The sequence below is a fragment of the Anabrus simplex genome, chromosome 5, assembly GCF_040414725.1.
Source record: "Anabrus simplex isolate iqAnaSimp1 chromosome 5, ASM4041472v1, whole genome shotgun sequence".
NCBI classification, from domain to species: domain Eukaryota; kingdom Metazoa; phylum Arthropoda; class Insecta; order Orthoptera; family Tettigoniidae; genus Anabrus; species Anabrus simplex.
The window spans coordinates 407,376,998-407,401,613 of NC_090269.1; the positions used below are offsets into that span (position 1 = coordinate 407,376,998).

Consider the following 24,616-nt stretch of genomic DNA (forward strand, 5'->3'; position numbering starts at 1 on the left):
TTTTCATAGTAAATTTTATCTGTGAATGCTGTTCTGCTTCCCTTGCGAAAGGTCATATGTACCGTCTTCAGTCGATTAATTCTGATTTTATTGTCCTCTGCCCAAATGTTCATCTTGTGGAAAGCAGCCTGTCGTTCTTCGTGTTTTTTATACGAGTACCATGTCATCTGCATACATGTATGTATATATACATCATCGCCTTCGACTTCTAGTTCTTTGCATTCCTATAACGTTCCTCTCTTGGAACGGGAGTTGCGGAGTGCACTTGTGCTATGCACAGATACTGCTCCTGGACCGGACTAAATCCAAAATCAAATGCATCAGCATTTGAGTGACCGATGTCTCAAGGATATCCTTACCATATTCAACAGAATATGGAGTGAATGAGTTTTTCCATCTCAATGGCGTGAGGGAATTTTGATACCAAATCCCAAGTCAAGTAATGATCCAAAACTCCTAGATAGTTATAGGACAACATGCCTTAAAATAGTCTTTGTATGCTATTTTAAAGGATGGTTAACTGGCGTCTTGTATGAGCGATAGAAAACGATGGCCTATTGTCTAACTATCAGTGTGGTTTTCGCTCTCATGGGTCTGCCGCTGATCATCTGGTCAGACTGGAGAGCGTCAATCGGGAGACCTTTCCCCGGAAAGAACAACTAGTGGCCGTGTTTTTTACTTGGAGGAAGCTTAGGATACTAACTGGCGAGATAAGGGTCTCTCCACCCTATACCAGTGGGGATTTCTGGAAAATTTGCCAACGTTTGTTGAGAACTTCATATCCCTCCGGCTCTTCAGAATCCGAGTACGGAATGCATTTTCTCAATATTACGTTCAAGAAGATGGAGTACCACAGGGATCTGTACTGACGGTCACGCTGTTTGCAATCGCCATCAACGGCACTGTTGCCGCTGCTGGGCCCGCAGTTGTTCCATCGCTGTATGCAAACGATTTAAGTCTACATTACAGCTCCGGAAGGCTGGCGTTTGCTGAGGGACAACTACAGCAAGCTATTAACCGAGTCGACAGATGAGCCTTGCAACATGGTTTTCTGTTTTCAGCGGCTAAAGTCTTAGTTGTACACTAATGTGGACGTCGGCTTGTGCATCCCGAACCAGAGCTGCGCTTGGGAAACAGCGTATTACCAGTGGTAGACACCTGCAGATTCCTGGGTCTCCACTTTGATTGGAGACAAATGTGGCAGGCCCACATACGCCAGCTGAAGGTTGCCTGCATGAAGAGAGTTAACACGCTTAAGTTTCTCAGCGGCACATCTTGTGGGCTGACAGTGCGGTACTGATACGTTTCTACAAGGAAACGGCCCGCTCCCGATTGGACAATGATAGTGTTGCTTTTGGCTCAGCAACAAAATCTACGCCGAGCCTTTTAGACAGTGCTCAAGATAGTGGAGTTAGGCTAGCAACGGGAGGTTTCCGTACTATCCCATACTCGCTGAGTAGGCATCTCCATCTTTACGATTAAGCAGGCAACAGTTACTCCTCACGTACGCTGCCAAAATTTGTGAAATGCCAAGCTATCAATGCATCTTTAGGACCCAATACCACCAGAAGTACCAAGACCGGATGAATGCCACACGACCGGTCGGGTTTCGTATTGATAGCCTGTGTCATGAATTAAATATATGTATCAGTGCTTGTCTTGAACAGACATTTTGCGGGGTACCTCCGTAGTTAGGTATGCGTCTAGATTTACTCCGTGGACCAAAGGTGAAAATATTGGTTGCTCTTTCGTCACCGATGATAAGAGGAGGAAAATCTCGCTTCCTAGTGTAAGTAGCGTGTATACTGCGGAGCTTTACGCCATCATTAAAGCACTGCAGTTTGCACTGTGTGAGGAAAGAAACCATTTTCTTATGTGTACCGGCTCGTTAATTTCCCTGCAATCTATTGATACCTCTATCTCGCAACACCCACTGGTGCAGCAGATTCTAGCCAGGTTAAGATAAGCTGGCGCCAGAATCTCTTTCACGTGGTTTCCAAGCCACTTTAGGATTGCGGGAAATGAACTTGCGGATGAAGCTGCAAAGGAAACGGTACTTTTACCCCCAAGGTCAATGAATGTACCTTCTAAAGGTATTTGTTCTCAGCTACATTGAGCCATCTTGTCGTCCTGGAAATCGCAGTGCCTAGCTCTCCTAACTCCCAACAATCTGAGAGCAATTAAGAAGACAACCACCGTGTGGTGGTCCTACTTCCGGCCTTCACGGTGAGAGGCCCTAGTATTCTGTAGGTTGAAGATAGGTCTCGGACGAGGTACGCACTCTTATCTCCTAAATAGGGAAGGGACCTCTCCACCCCCCCCCCCGGTGTGTTCTTGTGGTGACGACTTCACCGAGGCACTCATTCTCACAGAATGCGCCAATCTCTATGGCTTAAGATGGAGCCTCCGCCTGCAGGAAACACTCGAACGCATACTAGCAGATGACGCGACTACTGCTTATCTGGTCATCCGCTTTATGTTCGATAGTGGATTAATGAAGTGCATGTAAACTGCAAGTGTTCCGTAACTAAGGGAACTCATGTTCCCTTTTGACTCGTTAGTGATTTTTCGGCTTACCAGTAATTCAATATTTTTATTTTATTTTGTACCACGTTTCCAAATTCCTTCGTTACATAAAAATTGTTTTTTAAACTTCCTTTGCACTTAATTTATTCAGAGGTGATGTTTACCTAGTTATACTTCCTCTTAAAGCAAAAGTCACTACCACCACAGCCTAGCAGCCGCTTGCACGGCTCTCAGTTAGAACGAATAGCTATAGCATGTAAACATTTAAACTTTTATTTGTTTAATTGTGCCTAATGCCTATATTATTGTGAGAAAACAAAATAAGTTACTTTGTTTACAAATGCCATGTGCTAAGGAAATACGTTTATATAAATTAATTTCATTAGGTGATGCGTAGGATAGAAAAATAATTATTTGACCATGTGGCAACTGAATACTCGTTTGAATAGTACCTATACTCATAAAAATACAGCAGGCCAACATTTGTTTAGGAATACAGCACAAACAATGAACGACAAACAAAATGTACGGTTGTACTGCTTGAATATAATATCCACAGCCTGTCTCATAAATGTGGCTTTCCTTGCGCCTTGTCTCCGCATATCGCTATCTAGTATTTTCAATACAAACTATCTCCAGCTCCATGCCTGAATGGTTTGCCTGCTGGCCTTTAGCCAAAAGGGCCCCGGGTTCAATTCCGGGCCAGGTAGGTGAGCTGGGTGTGTGTGCGGACTTCAGCCTTAGAATTCATTATCCACATCCTCACAGAATACACAGCTTCAACTCGAAAGAAAGTAGCACAAACCATTACGAGTCAGCTGCTCTTAGTCCTTACCGGGCTCATGCTATTAGCTCAAGGAACGACTCTCTCTCGTTGCCCACCTATGCACTAGCATAAATTTCAGCCTCTTCATCTTCATGTTACGTTTATAAATTCTTTCCGATTAACTGTATTGTCTATTTCAAATTCTAATTATATAACCGAAGGGATATATACACAGGAGGATAAAATTCACCCCCCCCCCCACAAAATAATTTGCACTTTATAACTTGTGATTAATTTTGGCAAACATGTTGTAAATGAAGGTTTTAGGTAGCCCATTGCTTTGTTTTCAATTTGAACTACGTATTTTCAACAATGTGTTGATGCTTCCAATGTAAATATAAATAAATGTTGTCCTTTAAATGCAATCATCCTGAACCAAAGGACTTCATTTTTTTAACTTAATATTTTGCGACAGTCATAATTTCCCAACAATACATCGAGTACTGAAACTGTTCGCTGCCTCACTACTGTGGTAACCACTTCCACACTAGAACGCACTTTTTCATCCCCGAAATATGTAAAAGGTTATTTGCAGAATATGACTGCCCAGAATGATTGAATGGGTTAGCTCTTGTGTAGGTATATTAACATACCGTAGAAAATATAATACATGAGCTGGCCGAAAAACACAGTAGACGTCTGATGATCCTACTGTAGTCAACAGGAATTCAAATGTGTATTAAATAAATATTTTTTTTTGCTTTGAAACTTGCAATTTCACAATATGAACCCCACAATATTCTATAGAAGACCTCAAAATTTAATAATGAATATCTCCCCTCCCCGAAAGTAATTGTTGCGCACGCCCCTGTGTAACCAATGTTTTGAGAGAATACTGGGCAACGGTTCTTGAGTTATAATTTTCGAATAACAATATCCGCACGTTTTCCGCTACTTATTTTCCAACGCACCGACTACCACATACAAACTAACGCTCTTTCGGAGATTGAGAGGAATTGCTCTCCTAGTTTGATGGACGTGCACAATGAAGCTGTAATCTTGCCGTCTGATTTAGTGGACTCAGTAAACCAAGCAGGTACAATGGTAGCAATTAACACACTGGATAGCACGTGACATCGTAGTTCAATTGTCACACTGTGTACTGCATCAGACATGAGGCAAACGGGGAGTGTAAATTCGAAACTGTTAAACTTACTCGCGACTTGAAATGTTCTAGGTCATTGTATCACAGCTGTTTGAGCTTGGTTTTCTCTCTCTTGTTGACAGGTACTATTTTTACGACATGGGCCTATGTATAAATTTGGGGTACCACCTGTTCAGATTTAGGTGGGGCATTTCGAATTACCCCCTACCCCATGTGTGGGGGCAGTAGAATAACACACACAGTATACCCTGCATCCCACGAAACTCTTAGCTGAGTCCTAGCATTGCTTCCATTTACTTGTGCCAGGCTCCTACTTTCATCTACCTTAGCCGACCTCCCTTGGTTAATTCTTGTTCTTTTCCGACACCAACGGTATTAGAGGCCTTGTCTTTCTCTGGCCGATATCTTCATTTTTCGAAGTGTCGGATCCCTTCCATTCTTTATCTCTGACTAGTGTTATATAGAGGATGGTTGCCTAGTTGCACTTCGCCTTAAAACAATAATCACCACCACCACCATCCCCGGTCTGTCGTAAGATGCGACTAAAGGGGCCCCAGTGGCTCTCTACTTGGGAGCGTAGCTTGGCAACCATGGGACTCTTAGCTAAGTCATGGCATTTCTTCCACTTATTTTTGCCATGCTCTGAACTTTCACCTCTCCTAACTGACCACCCTTGGTCAACCCTTGTTCTTTCCCGACTCCGAAAGTATTGGGTTTTTGAGGCATAGGGAGTCTCTTTTCCATGCCCTTCCTGGTCCTTGCCTTTCTTTGACAGATACCTTCATTTTTCTAAGTGTCTGATCCTTTCATTTCTTATCTCTGATTAGTGTCATATAGAGGATTGTTGCCCAGATGTACTTCCTCTTAAAACAATAATCACCACGACCACCACCTCCCGAATTTTCAAAAAATGTCAGCCTTCTCAATTATATTCAGGCGAGATAACTAAAATGAGAAGCTTTTTTTTTTTTCTAAAAGATACCAAATCCTAAATATTTAACCCTTTGAGTCATGAATTTTATTGCTTCGAGAAAAAATACTTTTTGATTCCTTATCGATACTGGGACCATAAATAGCCTCTAGACCAAATTTCATAGTCACAGACCTTCAGGTATACCAGATCCTCAATGTCCATTTTTATGGACAAAATTACTCAATGGTTGTTTTAGCAGGTGAGGGATAAATGATAGTGTTACAATTATTGTTCCACTTGAGACTTATATTTCCATTTAAATTTACAAATTTAACATGGTAATACCTCATAAATGTTTCTTTCATACAACTGTTTATTTTCTGTGGTACTTCTTGAAGCAATTTCTTTCTTTGGTTAGACAAAGATGACGATGACATTTCCCGCAGAGGACATGTGTCTTCTCTTTACATCCTTCAAACTTGCATCTTGATGCCTCCTTTAGTCCATCCATGTCTGGGAGATGATTGATCCCATCACATCGGACATCTGGGACGGAGGTTCCTGAATCGCGTCTGGGCTGTTTAGGACTTGTGACTTCGTCTGTTCTTGCTGGGTGACCTCTCTTTCTTTGGGCTTGTCTCTGTGACTTTATGAGAGAATCTGCTACAGCTTGCCGGAAATGGAGCAAGTCAAGTGTTTTTCTTTGTTGTAAACCTAGTTCATTAGTATCACGCTTGCACTCCAGCCAAGAATTTGCTAATGCAAGGTCTATTGCATGTGTTATAAGGCGAAGTGTCCATTTGCGTGACCTTATGAATATCCTGTTCAGTGTAATCAGGAAGTACAATTTGTCCACCCCTCCCATGTACATATTATACATTTTTTTTTGCTACGGGCTTTAAGTCGCGCCGACACAGATAGGTCTTATGGCGACGATGGGACAGGAAAGGCCTAGGAGTTGGAAGGAAGCGGCCGTGGCCTTAATTAAGGTACAGCCCCAGCATTTGCCTGGTGTGAAAATTGGAAACCAAGGAAAACCATCTTGGGGGCTGCCGACAATGGGGCTCGAACCCACTCTCTCCAGAACGCAAGCTCACAGCTGCGCACCCCTACCCACACGGCCAAGTAGCGGTCGCTTGGTAAGCTAAGGTCCTTCGACACTCTTACACATGGAGTTTGTTCCTTTTGTTTTGTACAGGTACTGCTGATCACGTGACCCGGGAAGGGCTCCTCACTGGCTACATGCTCACCCTCACCCCATGGAATTTGGTACTTGCTGGCATCAATCGTGATTTTGTTCGTCCCGTTTGACATGGATTTTGACCGCTTTGAATATTTCTTGATCTTTTTTTATAATACGGAGCTTCCTACCAACGTACGTTTTCCATCAATACCTCATGAGATGGCGGCCTCCGTCTAGAAAGCCAAGAATAACGGCCGAGAGGTTTCGATGTGCAGACCATACGCCATATATTTTTGCAATTGGCTTTACGTTGCACCGACACAGATATATCTTACGGCAACGATGGGACAGGAAAGGGCTAGGAGTGGGAAGGAAGCGGCCGTGGCCTTAATTAAGGTACAGCTCAGGCCTTTGCCTGGTGTGAAAATAGGAAACCAGTGAAAACCATCGTCGGGGCTCCTGACAGTGGGGTTCGAACCCACTATCTCCCGAAAACTGGTTACTGGCCGCACTTGAGCGACTGCAGCTATCGAGCACGGTCTTTCTTCCTCGGTACTAGTGATCATTGTAAATGCGTAGCTATAAAGTGTGTGATGTAAACACATATTTGATTTGGGGGCTCACTGGTTAAACAATGCTTAGTTAACGTATCTCATAATTCTCTTAATAGATAATATTTACTGTCTTGAAATGAGAAATGGGCTGCGTATTGTGTTTCTGTGATTTACGGGCATCGTGCCATACTCTTTTGATTTCTCGCCAATTATTATGAATTACGCTGGCAGCGATGAATTAACTACCATTAGGCTATATATGATCATAGCTTTGTAGATACACAATATGCCTCTTCACATGCAGCAACCCATAACGAACATATGCAACGCGTTGGTTGCGTTTTACGTGAAGTTCAATTCGAAATATATAAAGGAAACTTGTAGCTTTTCTTCGGAGTACAATAATTATGATCTCTGTTAGAGTTGTATGTAGTGCAATTATTGTTACGAATAAAATAGCGTCAATTTTATTACCTTAGGCCAAATTTATTTCAGGATGCCCCGTCAAATGCACACACATACACACAATTCTATTCAATGATAAATGACCACACTCACAAGTTGCCGTCTATTTACAAGTACATCTTTTTTGTACGCAGCAGGTGGTTCGGCATGTTGCTATCACCTGGGGATGGCTATAATCCTTACTTTCACTTCACCTCATACAGCAGAAGTGTGCAAACCACTGAGTTTGAACACAGTGCTACACAACACACGATGACTACTCCTTGGTTCGATTCCAGAGGCAGTATAGTAATATACACAATCACATGCAGTCAACAAGTAAACAACGGCAGCTCAACAGTATTCAACCCAAGGTCGATACTCACAACACTCACAACACCCTCACACTCACTATAGCTGTTTCAATCGCTGACTCACTACGGCCTTCAATCCACAGAAGTACACATACACAGACAGTACACAGTCTGCAGTCCATCTACTCGCTTGACACTCTGACACAACAACCACAGCTCCTCGTTCAGACCGGTGGTAGACTGGCGGCAGCCAACACCTCTGTCGCTCTAAACACTGCTATCTAACCCCAACACAGTGAGTCTCATTCTGTCTCCACCAAGGAGTCCGGCTCCATGGCTAAATGGTTAGCATGCTGGCCTTTGGTCACAGGGGTCCTGGGTTCGATTCCCGGCAGGGTCGGGAATTTTATCTATAATTGGTTAATTCCGATGACACTGGGGCTGGGCGTATGTGTCGTCCTCATCATCACCTCATCCTCATCACGACGCGCAGGTCGCCTACGGGAGTCGCATAAAAAGACCTGCACCTGGCGAGCCGAACTTGTCCTCGGACACTCCCGGCACTAAGAGCCATACACCATTTCATTTTTTTCCACCAAGGAGTCCAACACTGACTCCGAGTCCAGCACCAACTGACTGTCCGCGGCTTGCCTCCCTTTTTATAACACGGGTGATGTGAGCTGGAATATTCTCCACGTAACTAGAGGTGGAACATTGCCGTTGCACATCCCAGAAAGCCAGCCGACGAGAACAAGCCAGGTCGGCTGGGTGATCACTGGTCGTCTTCCAGGAAGCACCAAAAGAGGCTACCACACGGCTGGTACGTTTTTCCCAGTGTCCCGCTTTTGTCTTACCAAAAGTTAAAAGCCCTGGTGTAAATTATACACAACTCATAAAATCGCGATTTCAATACAACTTATGGTCATCTACCGCTAATATTATTGGTTAGCGCTCAGATACTGAACATTGTTGTAACTTCCAGCCCTGCAGCTGACATTGCTTGGCAGGAGCAGGAGGGAGGTGACAATTATGACACGGTCCCAGCTATTCCGATGTAGTGACCACGTGATATATATTTTATTTTGCCTCATTTTAGCGATAGCTTCCACTTTCATATTTTAGAATTATTGCACAATTTATTCTATTTTAGAGGTAACTACTACTACTACTAATACTATGGATTTTTCAGTAGTCTTTTAACATACATTACAGCTATTCGGAAATTGTTCTAAATATGCTTAGGATTTCAAGAATTTGAAAATGCTCTTTATAAATTCTGGATTTCTCCAGTGAGCATGAGAAAAAAGTTTCGTATACCGGAGATTTGGTGTTAGAATTATTTTGTTACAGTGAAAGCCATTTATATACAGTTTCAACTCAGGTGTCGTATAACTGTTAAGTTCCTCAGTCTATCGGAACTAATGTATAATTAAACAATTAGAAAATACTGAAAAAAGAAAATATTTTAAAACTTGTTGTACCAGCAAAACAAAAAACCTAATGTTTCGTTCTTAAAATAACATCACATTCTATCAATTCGCACTAATATTCGCATTAAGAAGTGTAAAATCATTTATGTTAGAACTGTGTCCGCTCTTCGAATGAATTTCGAAATGTTTTAACATAGCAGTGAATTACTCCTCATGTGGTTTTTCACTCCACGCTGTTGTTAAGTGATTGTTTTCGATTAATTTTTTAAGTTTCATTTAATCATAACTTAGTTTCAACATACTGAAGGGTTTAATACTTACATAAATTTGTTCGTTTAAACTTTTCAAAGATGCAAAATTGGTTAACAATATTTGATAATGACAAAAACAAAGACAAAGACACCTCCGTACAGGCCATGAAGGCCCTTGGAGGAGTGGAAGGTAAAGGCTTCCACCATTGTTAACCGCGGCACGTGATGGGGTACAGTGGTTAGCTCTACGCCCGGCCACCTTTGTCCCCAGGAATTAACCTGGTACTCATTTCTGGTGTAGGCTTAGTGAACCTCAGGGCCATGTGCACCTCTGGAAGTGGAAATCTCGTTTCTTAAATTTTACGACTTCCTGACGGGGATTCGAATCCACGTTCTTCCGGGCGAACCGAATTTGATAATCAGGGTAACATTATTTGCCATGTGCAAATTGCCAGCTTAAAATGTGGTCAGTTTTCTGTTCCATTATATAAATGGCTCAAGAAATCACTCTTAGCTTTAACGATTACAAGAAAGCATTTGATTGGATACATCGGGACACGTTATAGAACATTGAAGAAAGCTATGGTATTGCCGATAGATTTATTAACATATTAAAAAGCCTACATTAAAACGGATCCTATTGTGTGAGGGACGATATAGGTGCAACGAACATCTTCATAGTCGACACAGGCGTCAGACAGGGATATAAAGTATTTTGCTGCCATTTCTTGATGGATACAGTACTTTTGTATCCATCTCTTAGCACAGGCCAGAGTAAAGTGTAGCTTCCACCGAAGTCCCAGTCTCATCCATGGCTGTGACAATATGGAAGCTGCTGGGGTATAGGTGGTGCTGAGTAATGACATTCAGAGCACGTCTAGTGCATCTGAGTGTTATGAAAGGTGTTGCTCATAGGGTCAGTCGTGCTGCAATAGCACTTTCTGACCCAGTGAGGAAAGCAATGGCAAACTACCTCACTCCTCGTCTTGCCTAGTACGCCTCATTTTGGTGCTGCCATTGGTTTTTGCGGTTTCCTTATAACCGCATAAATTTTGGTGGTGCTATTTGAGGATCCAACCAGCCTCTGGGCTGATGACCCAACAGACATCATCCTTTGTGTTTCTCACCATCGTTTTTGTTATGCGGAAGGCGCTGAATGGACCAAGCGCTGGAATCTCGTGGAATGACCACACGCAGCTCATTGACCTCCATTTTTCCGACTACGTCGCATTTCTGGTGAAAACGAGTACGTCAATACAAGACATGACTAACAGCTTAGACACCGAAAGTGGAAAATTTAGACTATGTATTATTAATAAATAAATAAAAACTATGTTGATTGCTAATCACTAGAGATGGGAATTTTAGGCAGGAACAGGTTAGAATGCAAACGTATTTGAATAAGGCGCAAGTGTCATCTAGCTGCTCTACAGTTATGTCGGCGAGTTGTAAAAAAGTTCAGGGGTTCTGATAGTTCAGATTGCTAATATTTATGCCAATCTAAATACAGAACCGTTCTTCAAATACGTTTGCATTCTAACCTGTTCGTGCCTATAATTCCCATCTCTAGTAATCACGCTACTACCGCATGGATCACCGTTGAGCAGCAGCCAATTGAGCAAGGGACACAATTCGCTTCCATCTTATCGCAAGATGACGGTGCAGACGTCGATGTCCGCTACAGAACTGGCAAAGCTTCAGCAGTTTCTCAGCGCTTCCAACCCACCTGATCTGCTTCAAAGGTCGATGAAGTAGCGAACCTCAAACTTTATGAATCAGTCATAATAATAATAATAATAATAATAATAATAATAATAATAATAATAATAATAATAATAATAACAGACATAATAGATGACGTGCAACAAACGAGCATCAAAATTCATGGAGACAAAGTATGGAAAAATTAGGCGAGTACCGCAATTTATCTTGGTAAAACAATTCAGGAAAATGGACTCGAAACAAAAGCCAATGGAATTAGACGCCATAAGATAGAAACTGCATATCTACTAACACAAAATATATATAACATAAATGTATCTACAAGCACACAAAACCAAGGCATTACAATACACTCATTAATCTAGAATGTATTTTACGGATCAGAGCTAATTTCGAACTGGAAAGCAGAAAGAGGAAATCAAAATCATAACGAAAATTCTGGGCCGAAATCTCACCGACGGATAGTACCAACTCACAGGCAGACAGGATATCTAACAGTACACAAATATTCACAGTGAAATTGGAAAATGCACAGTAAGAATCTATGGTCATATTAAAAGATTGCGTCCAGACAGTCTTACCAAACAAATAGTCGGATTCTATGAGAACAGGAGTAATGGAATGTATTGGCGAAATCAAAACCGATATGAAACAGGCAGGAAGTACAACAGCAAATGTCCAAAACAGGGTAATCCTCAGATCATAAATTCACAAATGGCAAGTTAACCAAGGGTCAAAACCAAAGCAGAAGATAGAACAAACTGTTTCTAAGATAACTGAAGGCTAGGGCAAAAGAATGGAAGAAATATGGGCACAAAGGAAGGCAAATGTACGCCTCTAAGTAATTTGTGTAGTCTTAATGGACTTATTCGTATATGTATATATCAAAATGAATGTATGTTTGTATATTAATGACACATCTCCTAAACCACTGGAGCAAAATCAACGAAACTTACCACACTTATAACTTACTATATGGGGAAGAGCACTGTAGGGGTAAGCTATCCTTAGCACCCTCAGGGGTGGCGGGTCATGGTGGTTATATACAGTATATGATTAGTAACACTCCGAAATTTTTAAAAGTACAAATTCATCCCCACTTTGTGGTGGGGAGTGAGGGGAGAGTGATATTTAAAAAATCGAAAATAGTGTCGAATCCGTAGATTTCCGGGACGCTGAGATGAATAGTGACACTCCGGAATTGTTTAAACTGCAACTTCAGCTCCCTCTGGGGTAAGGGTAAGTGATTTATTAATATAATCGAAAATAGTGTCGAATCCATAATTTATGGGAATGCTGAGATGAATAGCAACACTACGGATATTTTAAAAGTACAAGTTCGGCCTCCTTTGGGGTGGGGGCGTACAAATATTACCTACTATGTGGAAAACAATGCTGTGGGGAAAAGACGCTCCTAGAAACCCTAGGGAACGGGGGGGGGGGTAGTGTAATCTATGTTAATAAATGGAAGTCGGTTTGGAACGATCAATATACTTTACTGTATGTATGTTAATTAAGGTATAAAAATGAAAATAGATATGAATTAATCAGACAATTCCAGGCATCTTATAAATTTATATCTTGGTACCAGAGAAACTGATGACTCCAGGATCCCTACAATAATCGAAAATTCTCAAAATACCCTGAGGGGGCCTCGCTTGGAGTCTCATATTTAGGGCTTAACTTAAGAACGCAGTCGGATATATTTATCCAAAACGATAACCTATAGGTTTCATTGGCTTAAAAGTTTCCTTAAAGTCCCAATTTTTTACCCCCTCACCCAAATCAAGATGGCGGCGCAATCTGCCAGACGGGCTAGAAAATTGACATTTGGCAAAATTATAGTTTTAAGACTGCAACCGGCGGAAGAATTACGAGATGTGTACATATTTATTTTTTACCCCACGAGAAATATCGAAATATGGTGGCAATTTTAACGACGGTTCAGACCTTCCTTGCTAAACGGCAAGTCGTATTACAAAACAAATGGCCCAATCTCCGTTCAAATTGAAGTGAACTACAACTTTGGTCCTGTGACTTTTGCCTATCTCTGTCCTTTATACGATAATTTGGCTCTATTTCTGGATTGTACGTAAATTTTGCACTTTTTACACGTATAACTGATGGTTTCAACCACTTATATGAAAGATAGGATCATCGATTTATACACGAACATTGGCCCACCCAGTAGCTATATGTGAGTCAAATTCTATGTTTGTAGCTGTCACATAAGTATCCGAAAAGATCGTACTCATATTTCACCCCATTCAACGTTTCTAACTCAATCTTACACATAAATAGATGAGACAGGAGAAAATATCTCATTGTCGACCGGCCCCGCAGATCTCTGTAGTACTGCGTCCAGCGGTTGACGACGGGCCCCGGAGATCTCCGTTTTTACTCACGGCTATAGTTTATAGCTTGTTGTGTTATCTGTTAGCTACAATTTTAATTACTTTCAATCATGTCATACAGTAGAGGGTTCGTAGATTTTAGCGTCGATGTTCTTTTTTAGTTGTACGATCGTTGTGGCCATAGAAACTTCGTATATACACGGGTATTCTTATGCGCCGGTAATCATTGTACATTGCAACGTGCCCTATATGACGACAAACTATTCCAACATTTATATGCATATTCATTAACTGATGTGCCACGTGGGTGATGAGCACTTAGAATTCTCGTAGTTTCCAGCTGACAAGTAGGTGACGGGCTACGAGAGTTCTCCCTTTTATGTATTTTCTTGGTTATTGATGAAGTTGTGGGCGAGATTATGTGTTCCAAATGGTGTAGTCTTCGAATGTAAATTATTGCTGCATCTTTCTTTAGACCTTCATGTATTTAACAAAATAATATCGGATATGTAGAACTATTCCCTGGAGCACCCGTGCTGATGTCAACATGGCGCGGCGTATTCAGTTACCGACGGCTATCGATAATTGTGATTAATTGTGTACAGACCGGTTATAATAGGTACCCAGTGACAGTGAATTAGATATTTATAATGATTAACGGCTAGCACTAAACGGGGATTAGCCCTTTGAACCCCAAGAGTAAAAATAATTTTAATAAATTTTGTATTTGTGCTGTTCTATACTAATAGGGCACATTCAAGTGCATTTTTGCCATTTTCAAAAGTATTCCCTCTGAGACTTGGATTTTTGAACATGTTGCTTCAGAGCTACATTGGGGCTCAGTGGTAATTCGAAGACAAAATAAACTGAAAATGTAAATATTCTACTCTACTTTATTAAGACATTACACAGTACTAGAAACATTACAATATCATAATTAAGACATTACACAGTACAAGAAACATTAAAATATCAAAATAACATGTTTTAGAACACTAGATGATGGCAGAAAAGTCACATTACATTAACAACTTTCCTTTACAAGCACTATCATTCCAGTAACAAATACAGTACACAAGTAAAACCTACTTGATATGGAACAAAGTGAAGCAATTTTTTGCTGCATTTAGGCACAAGTTTACATTACATTTTGCACATACTACTGGAACCTTTCCCACCGTCCCCCATGACTCATGGGACCATGTGACAACAAACCAACCCTTTCGGGTCACGAACACATGGGACCATGCTCCACGGAAGTCGATAGTCAAGGGATCTTTTTGGTCTGTGCCGATTTCTCCTCATTGGGATTGTATACTTAATCCACTCACATGAGAAGTTATCGGCCATACGACTCAGCTAGATCACAGCTACTCTCCCGTTCCTGAGGTCTGAACACGGACTCCTCAGGGCCGAAGACCGTTCGCGGCATATAGAGGCTATCAAACATAAACTATCTTAAAGGCCTACAATGAACGGAAGAGGATTCTGGATGCATGTTTTTCGGTATAGATAGGCGCAAAATCGTTTGGAACAATTTACTATTCACTCGGTGAAATATACAAAAATTTACATACACTCTTGATACTTATTACACAATTGATATAAGCAATCACTTATTTCAGCAGCGGAAAAATCCGTACTGCCATTGACATCCGCTGTTACCTCCACATTCCACAGACAAAATCTATATGAACGGCAACGTTAACTGGTACTTTCTCTAATCCAATAAATTTTCCCTTTTGACACAGACGTAAATATCCATATCCCTCTCTACCAAAACAGAGAATTACCGAGAGGTTATTAATATGATCTCACTTTTTCACATACTATCACTTTGAATTGCCTGTGTCCTATATTGCTTACATAAATATTACATTAGTTTGGATGTATGCTACACAAATTGTTTTGTGTATTATCGCAATTGTTTTGTGCGTTCTATCACCCGGTTACCATAAACCACTTGAGTACGACATACACAATAAAATGACCCTACCATATTCACAAAAACAAACCAAGCCATGTTCCCCCAATGCGAGTATTCCATGGGACTGAATCCCGTATTACACGTTAGACTCTATTTACACAAAAGAAAAATGTCCGTTTTTTTTAATGGTCGGCTAACTCTAGGAATCAATAAAGTAAATATTAAAACATAATTAATCCGAACATTCTGACCATATCAGAAATCCGTCACTAAAACACGGAGAAGGAAAAAAATAAAAAATAAATGGACTCAAGTCTTCCATATAAAATTAAACACAGACTTGAACAACGAACTATCATTTGCAATCACTACCAGTGGACTTTCACGAAGTCTAGATTCAAATCGACATCGATTATAAGTAAACAAAACACTTCCTGGAAAAGAAATATATCAAACACATGTATCAATAAAGACAATGGCTGTAATTAACCCGTTGTAACCCGCTGTCTTAGCGAGCTGTTGATCCCTGCTGTGCTCACACGAGGTTTCAACCTGAGACTCTGGTCGTCCCCATCCAGGGTACTGTAATCAAGCCCTAATTAATCTAATCATGTATCGAACAGTCATAACCAAAAATAAACAACTATATTGCTCTGTGGGTCATGGTCTACGGCGTGGCAATTAAAGAACTTGCTGTCTTTATTCTCAAAAGAAAACAGACTGTTGGTCCGACCAACCTTTCTGCTTGTATCTATTCCTCCCTGTTCCAGATTCTCCCCCTCTCAGCCATAAATTCACGGCTGACACTTGTCCCACGGTCCGGAGACTAAAGCACTATTCAACCTGCTTCCCGCTAGGATTTTTTTTTCCGTGTCCATCAAATTAATTCATTAGAAAACTGGCACATTTCATTCAATGCTCGGGCCAGCCCACAAACCTTCAGTACACGAGAATCATTTCTCAAATTCGACCGTTAATTCACATTTCACTCTCTCATATCTTTGGAGGTCTGGAGTTCGACTCGTATCTTCTCTCCTTCCAAAAGTCCACCATCCGTTAGCCACTGACCACAGCAATACTCCTATTTCTCCGCCTCTGAGGCGAGAGTGTGTACCTATCAGATACTACCCTATTGCTCGAAATCTATCGGTATAAATCATCAATCAAAATACCTTTGGTAAAATAATAATAATAATAATAATAATAATAATAATAATAATAATAATAATAATAATAATAATAATAACCCTCTAACCTTTTGCTTGAAATGTATCGGTATCAAAACACTGATCAAGTTACATTAAGAAAATAATAATAATAATAATAATAATAATAATAATAATAATAATAATAATAATAATAATAATAATAATAATCAAAATTAATTAAAATTATTAAATCCTGCCAAAACACTAACAGACCTCATTAGTGTAGTGGGGGACAGGGGTTCAAACCTCGGCACGTCATTCCTTGAAGATCTTGAGTTACAGCCAAACTTATATTACCATGCAACGAACTCTGTCTTTACGAACATAGTGCTGATTCTAGCCCAAGCCTTTCCTTTTTATACGGGCACTTGTTGATGACTCTGTCACCTCGCTAATCCCTGCGTAACTTAGGCAATTGCTCAGATGAGTTCTACATCATTAATCTACATAGCATTTTACTCCTTCCCCCCTCAATTCCTTCTCAGCACTAAATAAACAAATTATGATAACATGCAACTATAGCCACTAAAAAGGGGTCCCATATTCTATACACTAACATAGGATCACTCCCTTCCCATATCTAATAAATTAACACCAAAATGAATAAAAGGATTCCCGACCATTCTCAGGCGGATTAAGCCTATTTATAATGTTATTTTTAACCCTATACTTCATGACTGTTGTTTACAAAGGGAAATACTAGCATTGGAGAAGAAACATAACTTTGTACTCAACGGTTGATGTCTTCGGCCCTATCCGGAAGCTCCGGAGGCCTACCCATGTTGGATTACTCCATGGCGCTGGATCCTGTAGTCCTGGAGGGCAGAAGTTCCATATCTTGTCTCGCGTAATCCATTTTTGTAGCACACGGATCACTGAAATTAGATTGTAATTTACACAATTTATCGATTTCTTGCTCACGTGTCACCCTTCACTCCTATTACTTCTTTGTCTACCCACTGACAGTTGCATGGAGATGACTATATCGGCTACTTTCAGCTAGTCTATTACACTGTTAAGCCGGGCGTTCCCAGCATCCGCATGATGCAGAAATTTTCTATCCCTATCTTCTGTATGGTTTAATAGTTCAGGAACACTCCTCACTACCTGTTAATCAATTAATAATATGACCTGCGCTTTGTTCAGAAACAGCGTGGATTTATACAGTTCTTTGTTCTCCTATAGAAATTCTGCATACTATCAAGTAGTTGTTGCTATACAAAATCCTACTTCATATTTCACGAAGTCTTAGTCTACTTTGCAACCGAGATCTAAAGTACATCTCATTACCGTAATCTTCTGTTGCCTATCACAAATTATAATCGAAAAACTGAAAGATTTCACTCCCGCTTTGTTCACACAGTATACAATGGAGCGGTAATTCGATAGCGAACCGACCGTCGTTTCCCGTCGAAAGCTCCTCAACGAATGCTGAAGCTCCCTGGAAGTGGGAAAAACTTATACTAGCCCCGGTGGTAGGGGCGGTTTAGTGAGCTCATCCCCACTCTTATTTCGACTGCTCCTGGATAAATCAGCCTGTCGAAATTAGCAATACGCTAGACTGTGTGACTTGGTTATGCACAAGTGCGCTGTGCCATGCGGAATTGGATATGTTCGGCGGATCTGTAGTAATTAATTAATCATCTTGGAGGGGAAGTAGGGAGTCCCCGAAGGCATCTGGTTTTTCACTAGGCGTACGTACGCTAACGGAGTTATATAAGTTGTTTACCAACGCCTTTCGCTTGGAGAGTATTTTCTATCAGAACTCCTGACTTTATAATTCCACCAAAATTCAGCACACTACTCTGACGGGTGCAGTTTTGTTAATCAAGCCTTATTTACGCCGAAAATGCATTAAATTTAGCCCGATCGCTTTGGCATTGCTGTACGCTGGCATTTGTTTTCCAATATGGAGTCGCTAAATAGTGTTCTTCTCCTGCTTCTTCTATGACGTGTGCCTAGTTCGGGGATTCTTTAAGCCACCCAGTGGGCGGGCGAAGGCGCCTCTCTGGCGGGCGTCTTATTGCACAACCTGATGATACTCCCAACATCCACACAAAGAGAGCTTGCTGCCTGCTTCCTTACCAAGTATATCACTTGAAATAAATATTAATTGTGCCGATACGGTCACACTACTTGAGTGAATCCACCTGGGCAAAATTTGCATGTACATTTACCAGAGTATCTCGGCCAGCGTTCATACCCGTCGTACCGAATGTCATCATTTGGGCGTACTGCAAATGTTCGCCTTTTAGTGGGTTCTTTGAGTGCTTCACTGGAGCGACGTTTTGTACCTTTCCCTTTCCCTGATCTCGTAAGCGCACTTGCAATATTTGCCTGGAATTTTGCCAGCGAATATTGACATTTTTTATGTCGTTGAGCCTGATGTCTACGGTACAACAACCATCCATTCACAACGGCAACACTAATACACCAGTATATAATTCTAGTGTACCACTTCACTGATCTCAAGTCAATTCTGTACAATTCCTGAAGCATACCAGCCAAATCTACCCCTCCCATGAAGAAATTATACTCTTTTGTAACACTAGGAAAAATCTATTTCCATGGTTACTTTTTTTGATGCATTCCACCTTTTACATTTCCCTACTGGATCAATTGCAGCATAAGTTGATATAAAATTCACTGCTTTTCTGTCATACCATCTTATAAGTGCCACATTACTGTCCTTTTCCACACGCCAGCCGTAGCTGCCTCTTCCAGAGCGTTTCAATTCAGCTTCAGACATCAGGGGACACTTTCCCATCCTGTCATTACGTATTGTGCCCACACAGAGTAATCCCCTTTCTTTCAGTGCTATGGCAAGTTGAAGAGAAGAAAACCAGTTATCGAAGTAAACTTTGAAGTTTTTGTGTTCAGGAAGATCATTTGTTAGAGCTACAACTATGTCACCTGAAAATCCCAACCCCACAGCCTCACAAGTTCCTTTCCCAGAGTACACATCAAAGTCATACATCATGCCGGATTGCCCAGCTCTCATGAAAACCTTAAATCCCCACTTGTGTGGTTTGTTCTTTATATATTGCTTCAGAGAGCTCCTCCCTTTGAAAGGAATTATTTGTTCATCAACAGCGTGACGCTCTTCTGGTGGTGTCTCTTGCATTGTTGAGCGCAGTGAATTCAACAATGGCCGCACTTTGAACAACTTGTCATAATGAGGGTGCCCGGCAGGTTTCTGATCATCATTATTCACTAGATGCAGATAACGTCGCAACTGTTCAAATCTGTTTCTGCTCATGACATCTGCCACTGTAGAAAACCGTGTTTCTGCAGCCCAATACATTTTTACGGAAGGCATTTTCACTATCCCCATTAGCAGCAATAAAGCTATAAACTATTCCATCTCATCAGGAGAAGAATTCAACACAATGCCATCCTTCTGATGAGCATACAAAGTAGACTGCTCATGTAGCATAACAAACAATTCCTTAGTCCAGTACATAGTGAAATACTCATAAGGTGTATTTTCGTCTTCTGGAGGGGGTGGGATTGTAAATTTCCAACTCGTATCAACAGAAGGAAAATCAACTTTCCTGAAGGTGTATTCCTTCTTTTCACTTCCAGGAACGGCCTTTGATGAATATGGTACTGATGGTAGCTGAATATCCGCAGATTCATTTTCTTCTTCCTGTACTGGTATTTCCTATGTAACAAATAATCATCAACATTAGTACGGAGTAAGAACATACTTATTTTAAAATTATCCTGTACTGCATAAATCAGCTAATGGTACTTACATGTTCAGGTTCATTCTCTATATTTGCTTGACGAAATGCGGCTGTTTCATCTTCTGAGTCCTCAAAATCTGAAAATTCCTCTATTTCAGAATTAATTCCATTTGATAACTGTTCAAGAATATCAAGAACGTCCTTTTCATTCCTTATTTGTGTCGGTCTCATCCTGGCTATTGGCATAAAACAAGTATAAAATGGAATTACAATCCGGTTGATAAAAGTTAGGTTAGAATGGTTTGTTTATACTTAACCCCAATGTAGCTTGAGAGCAACATCATTTTCTAATCAGCTATATTCACTAGCTATGACACATATTCCAATTTATCGTGGTACATAATTTTACAACAGTACATTAAGCTGACAAATACACTAATATAAAAAGTTAACTCACCATTAATTTTTCTAAAATGTGATGCTGTAACGTTAGCGGTACAAGCTCACAGCCAGCTGACTCACTTCACATACTTAACACACACACTGCCACCTAGATCAGTGCTGCAAGTGGCATCTGTAGTCATTTTATGAAAACACATACTTGTAGCTTTATGGCAATAATGGGGTTGAAGGGACCAGTCAAAATAAAAACTGGTGAGGTGTCCTTGAAATACATGTTGCTTAGGAGCAACACTGGTAGCGATAGGTTAAGAAGAAATCCTTGCATACATGAAAACAATGAGTATACGAATGACACAAATACGGCTTTCATACTACACCGTGCTTTGAAAGTTCTCACAACGTACAGACTACCAAGCAATCTATTCGGTACATGTTCCAAGTTTGAGTTTGTATACATTTAGAGTTACAGTCGTTTGAGTGCAGCTCAGTGGAGGCTTGAACTCTCCGTTCTGCATGAGGTAGCAGCATCCGTTCGGCGCCCGTGTCAATTACTTATCATAGGACCAGACATTTAAACCACTAAATGTGGCGTATTACCTTACCACATTCGCTCCCGTATCCGACCATGTTCGGATTAGATTTCATGTGTGTAAAATACCGTATCCGAACTTAGTCGGATTTGAATTCACGCCAACTTAGTACATTCATAAGTACGTTAGATGACGCAGTATATCAGCTTTGCTTTATATAAAGGGCAGATGAATAATTTTACTACAGCTTATGGGTAATTATCCGCGTTGTGGGCTTTGTGATCTAAATAAACACGTGCTAGTCTCTAGTTCCCTTATCTGCGCAGTTGAAAATCAAGCGGTGCTGAGTGATGTAACGAGTAGATATAGGAAGTAAAGAATTTATATCTATCGAGCAAGTGCCCAAGTTATTGCAAGCTGAAGATTCGGATGATGATCTCATTAGATACTGGTGATAGTGAAAATGAGGAGATAGAGACTTCTTTATTTCGTGCTGGCAATGCCATACCAACCGTGTCTGACGAGTCGCGAAGTTATCATCCCCGTTTACCAAAGTTCGTGGCCAAAGCAGATTTAAATGTTGACCTTCAGAACAGTGACGATGTGATGTGTTTCGTCAATAAATTTTCGTCAAGAGCATTTCATCACGTATGTGTGTGATCAGACAAATCTCTACCCAGAACAGGTAATTAGTATCGCGCCACGCCCATTCACGAAGTATTCAGTAATACTGTCATGGAAACCAGTTTCAGTGTTAAAAATGAACCAATATTTAGGGCTAATTTTCATTACTCGTATAATTAGGAAGCCGGATTTAAAAATGTACTAGGCGGAGGATCTCACTTTTGAAAATCTATTTTATCTAAAACAATGCCTAGGAATCGCTTCGAATAATTCCCTTCCTTCATTTCATTGACAACAGGCAGCACGACATTGCAGAAAGGCTCTACAAAACTAGGCCGATACTAGAACAGCATAGTGACCAGTTTCCTTTAGTGTGCACCCCAGAGTAAAACCTGTCACTAGATGAAGGAATGCTGGCTTGGAGAGGGCGCCTTCGATTCCAGCGCGGCATCTAGACAATTATTGCTGGGCTGCGAGACACAGTGCACGCGGACGGAGCTTGGAGCGAATGTGTTACAATACGATTGTTGATATGATGTACCGTTCAGCATCAATTAAATTTTAAATGCGGGTATACATGCATATACTTTATTATGCCGATCTATATTTATTCATTTGTAGATTTATAGCGATGTAGAAAGGGTGTGGGTGCGATTGTAATTAATATTTTAAAATCGATAATGACTGTCAGCAGGAGGGCGCCTGCTCTTGTAATCAGTACTCCCCACATCGACTTTGACTGGCAGTAAGAATGAGGTCCTTTTTCAAAGCCTGTTTACCATTGAAATTAATAATTTCCTAGTCGAGTTGACTGGCAGAAGGCTAGGGAATATGGATCTTATTTCAAAACTCCCTTACCTGATAGTGTTTGGCAGTAGGCAAGGGTGCCCGCAATTATAAAAGAAATTACCCATCTAAAATGTGACTGACGTTAGGTATAGCTGTCTGCTATTATGAAGGATACTCTCCAACTCGGAGTGACTGGCAGTAAGCTGACTTGAATTAGGAAAAGGGGCCTCTGAATATAATGATAACAGCACAACTCAGTTTTGAATGGCAATAGGGAATGTGCCTGACATTATAATGAAAATTCCTCAAGTTCATAAGGAGGAAATGGGGCCCGCCATTGCAAAGAAAACTCCCCATAACGATTGTGACCGTGTAGTGGGCGATGGGCTCTGCCATCATAATGAAAATTCCCAGATCGATTGTGAATGGCAGTGGGCAAATGGACTTGACGTTATCATCACAACTTCGCACTTTACATTGCAAACAACGTACGTGGACCTCTCTATGCTATTTCTCGGATAACGCTAAAGACATGGAATTAAAAGAAATGGTTTTCCTTGCATGTACAGTAATTTACTTCGATATCCGTATAAAATGTAGAATACCGTAGAGAAGCACGGGTATATTTGCTAGTAATAATAATACAATTATTATTGTTGTGTGTGTCCTTCGGACAGGGCTGGTGCAGGTCTTTCGAGTTGACGGCAAATAGGCAACCTACACGTCTGTGAGGATGGGGCCTTACAAATAACGAATTATCATCGTCAGAGCGGCGCACACACCCAGCCCCCCGAGCCACCGGAATGAACCACTGAAATTTAAAATTCCGCGACACGGCCGGGAATAGAACCCGGGCCTCCTTGGACCGCCCTTTCCGCCCCTACAAAAAAGAAGTACGAAAAAGAAAATAATCAGGAAACTGACAATAAACAGTAATCTAAATCTAAATAATTTTAGAACCAACGTACCTATTGAATCTATTTTCGAAGAAGCCACGAAAGTTGAATTTTTGATTGTAAACTGAACATACCTTTCGCTGTAAAGCTGTTCACCTTGATCATGATGTTCTTGTCCTGTATTTTAATATAAGATATTGTAGTGTACCTTAGTCTGAATGTCAACATAATTCACTGTATCAGTGTCCTTATAATGATAAGTCTTGCATGCGCGCACCTTTATAGTATCCTATCAACCATTCATTTTGTAACTAAAACGACCCCCCCCCCCCGCACCACCGCCACATCGATCTTGGCTACGCTGCTGGTTGGGAGCCACCAGGAGCAAGAAGGAAGGCGGAAAAATCACGACAAGACATGGCGTCAAACGTTCATAGTTAAGCTCAGGTTGGACGATATCGAGAACTCCGTTACAAACAAGACTCGCTGGCGGAAGCTTAGTGCCTTACGCGCTTCGCGCGGAAGAAACTAATGACAATGATGGTGATGACGTACACGGTGCAGATAAATTCCTAATACACACTCTGAGGGATTTTTGGAGGTAACAAGTATATAAAATTTTAACAGGAGCCTATGTTCTGAAACGTACCGTCTCCCCTCAACAAGCCAAACACCGCCACATATTTGAATGTCCTGCGTCTGCTGCGTAAGTGCAGGAGCGGAGTGCGTACGTTGTTGTTTCAGTGCTTTAGTGTCCACTTACATTCATTGCTAGGTACACGGATCATTCTTCGTCATAGTGAGATATTGAACACTGTCAGCACACGTGTTTTCTTGAAATAACTTCAATGATCGAACTTTCAAATTGTTTTAACGCTCACCGGGCGATGACGTCATACTGAAATTAAACACTCCTTGCTAGATTTATG

At 41.0% G+C, this 24,616-nt stretch overlaps 1 pseudogene; it reads right to left on the bottom strand.

The window, feature by feature from the left end:
- Window positions 1–19,305: 19,305 nt before the first annotated feature.
- On the bottom strand, window positions 19,306–20,677 carry LOC137501018 (piggyBac transposable element-derived protein 3-like; annotated as a pseudogene).
- Window positions 20,678–24,616: the final 3,939 nt, after the last annotated feature.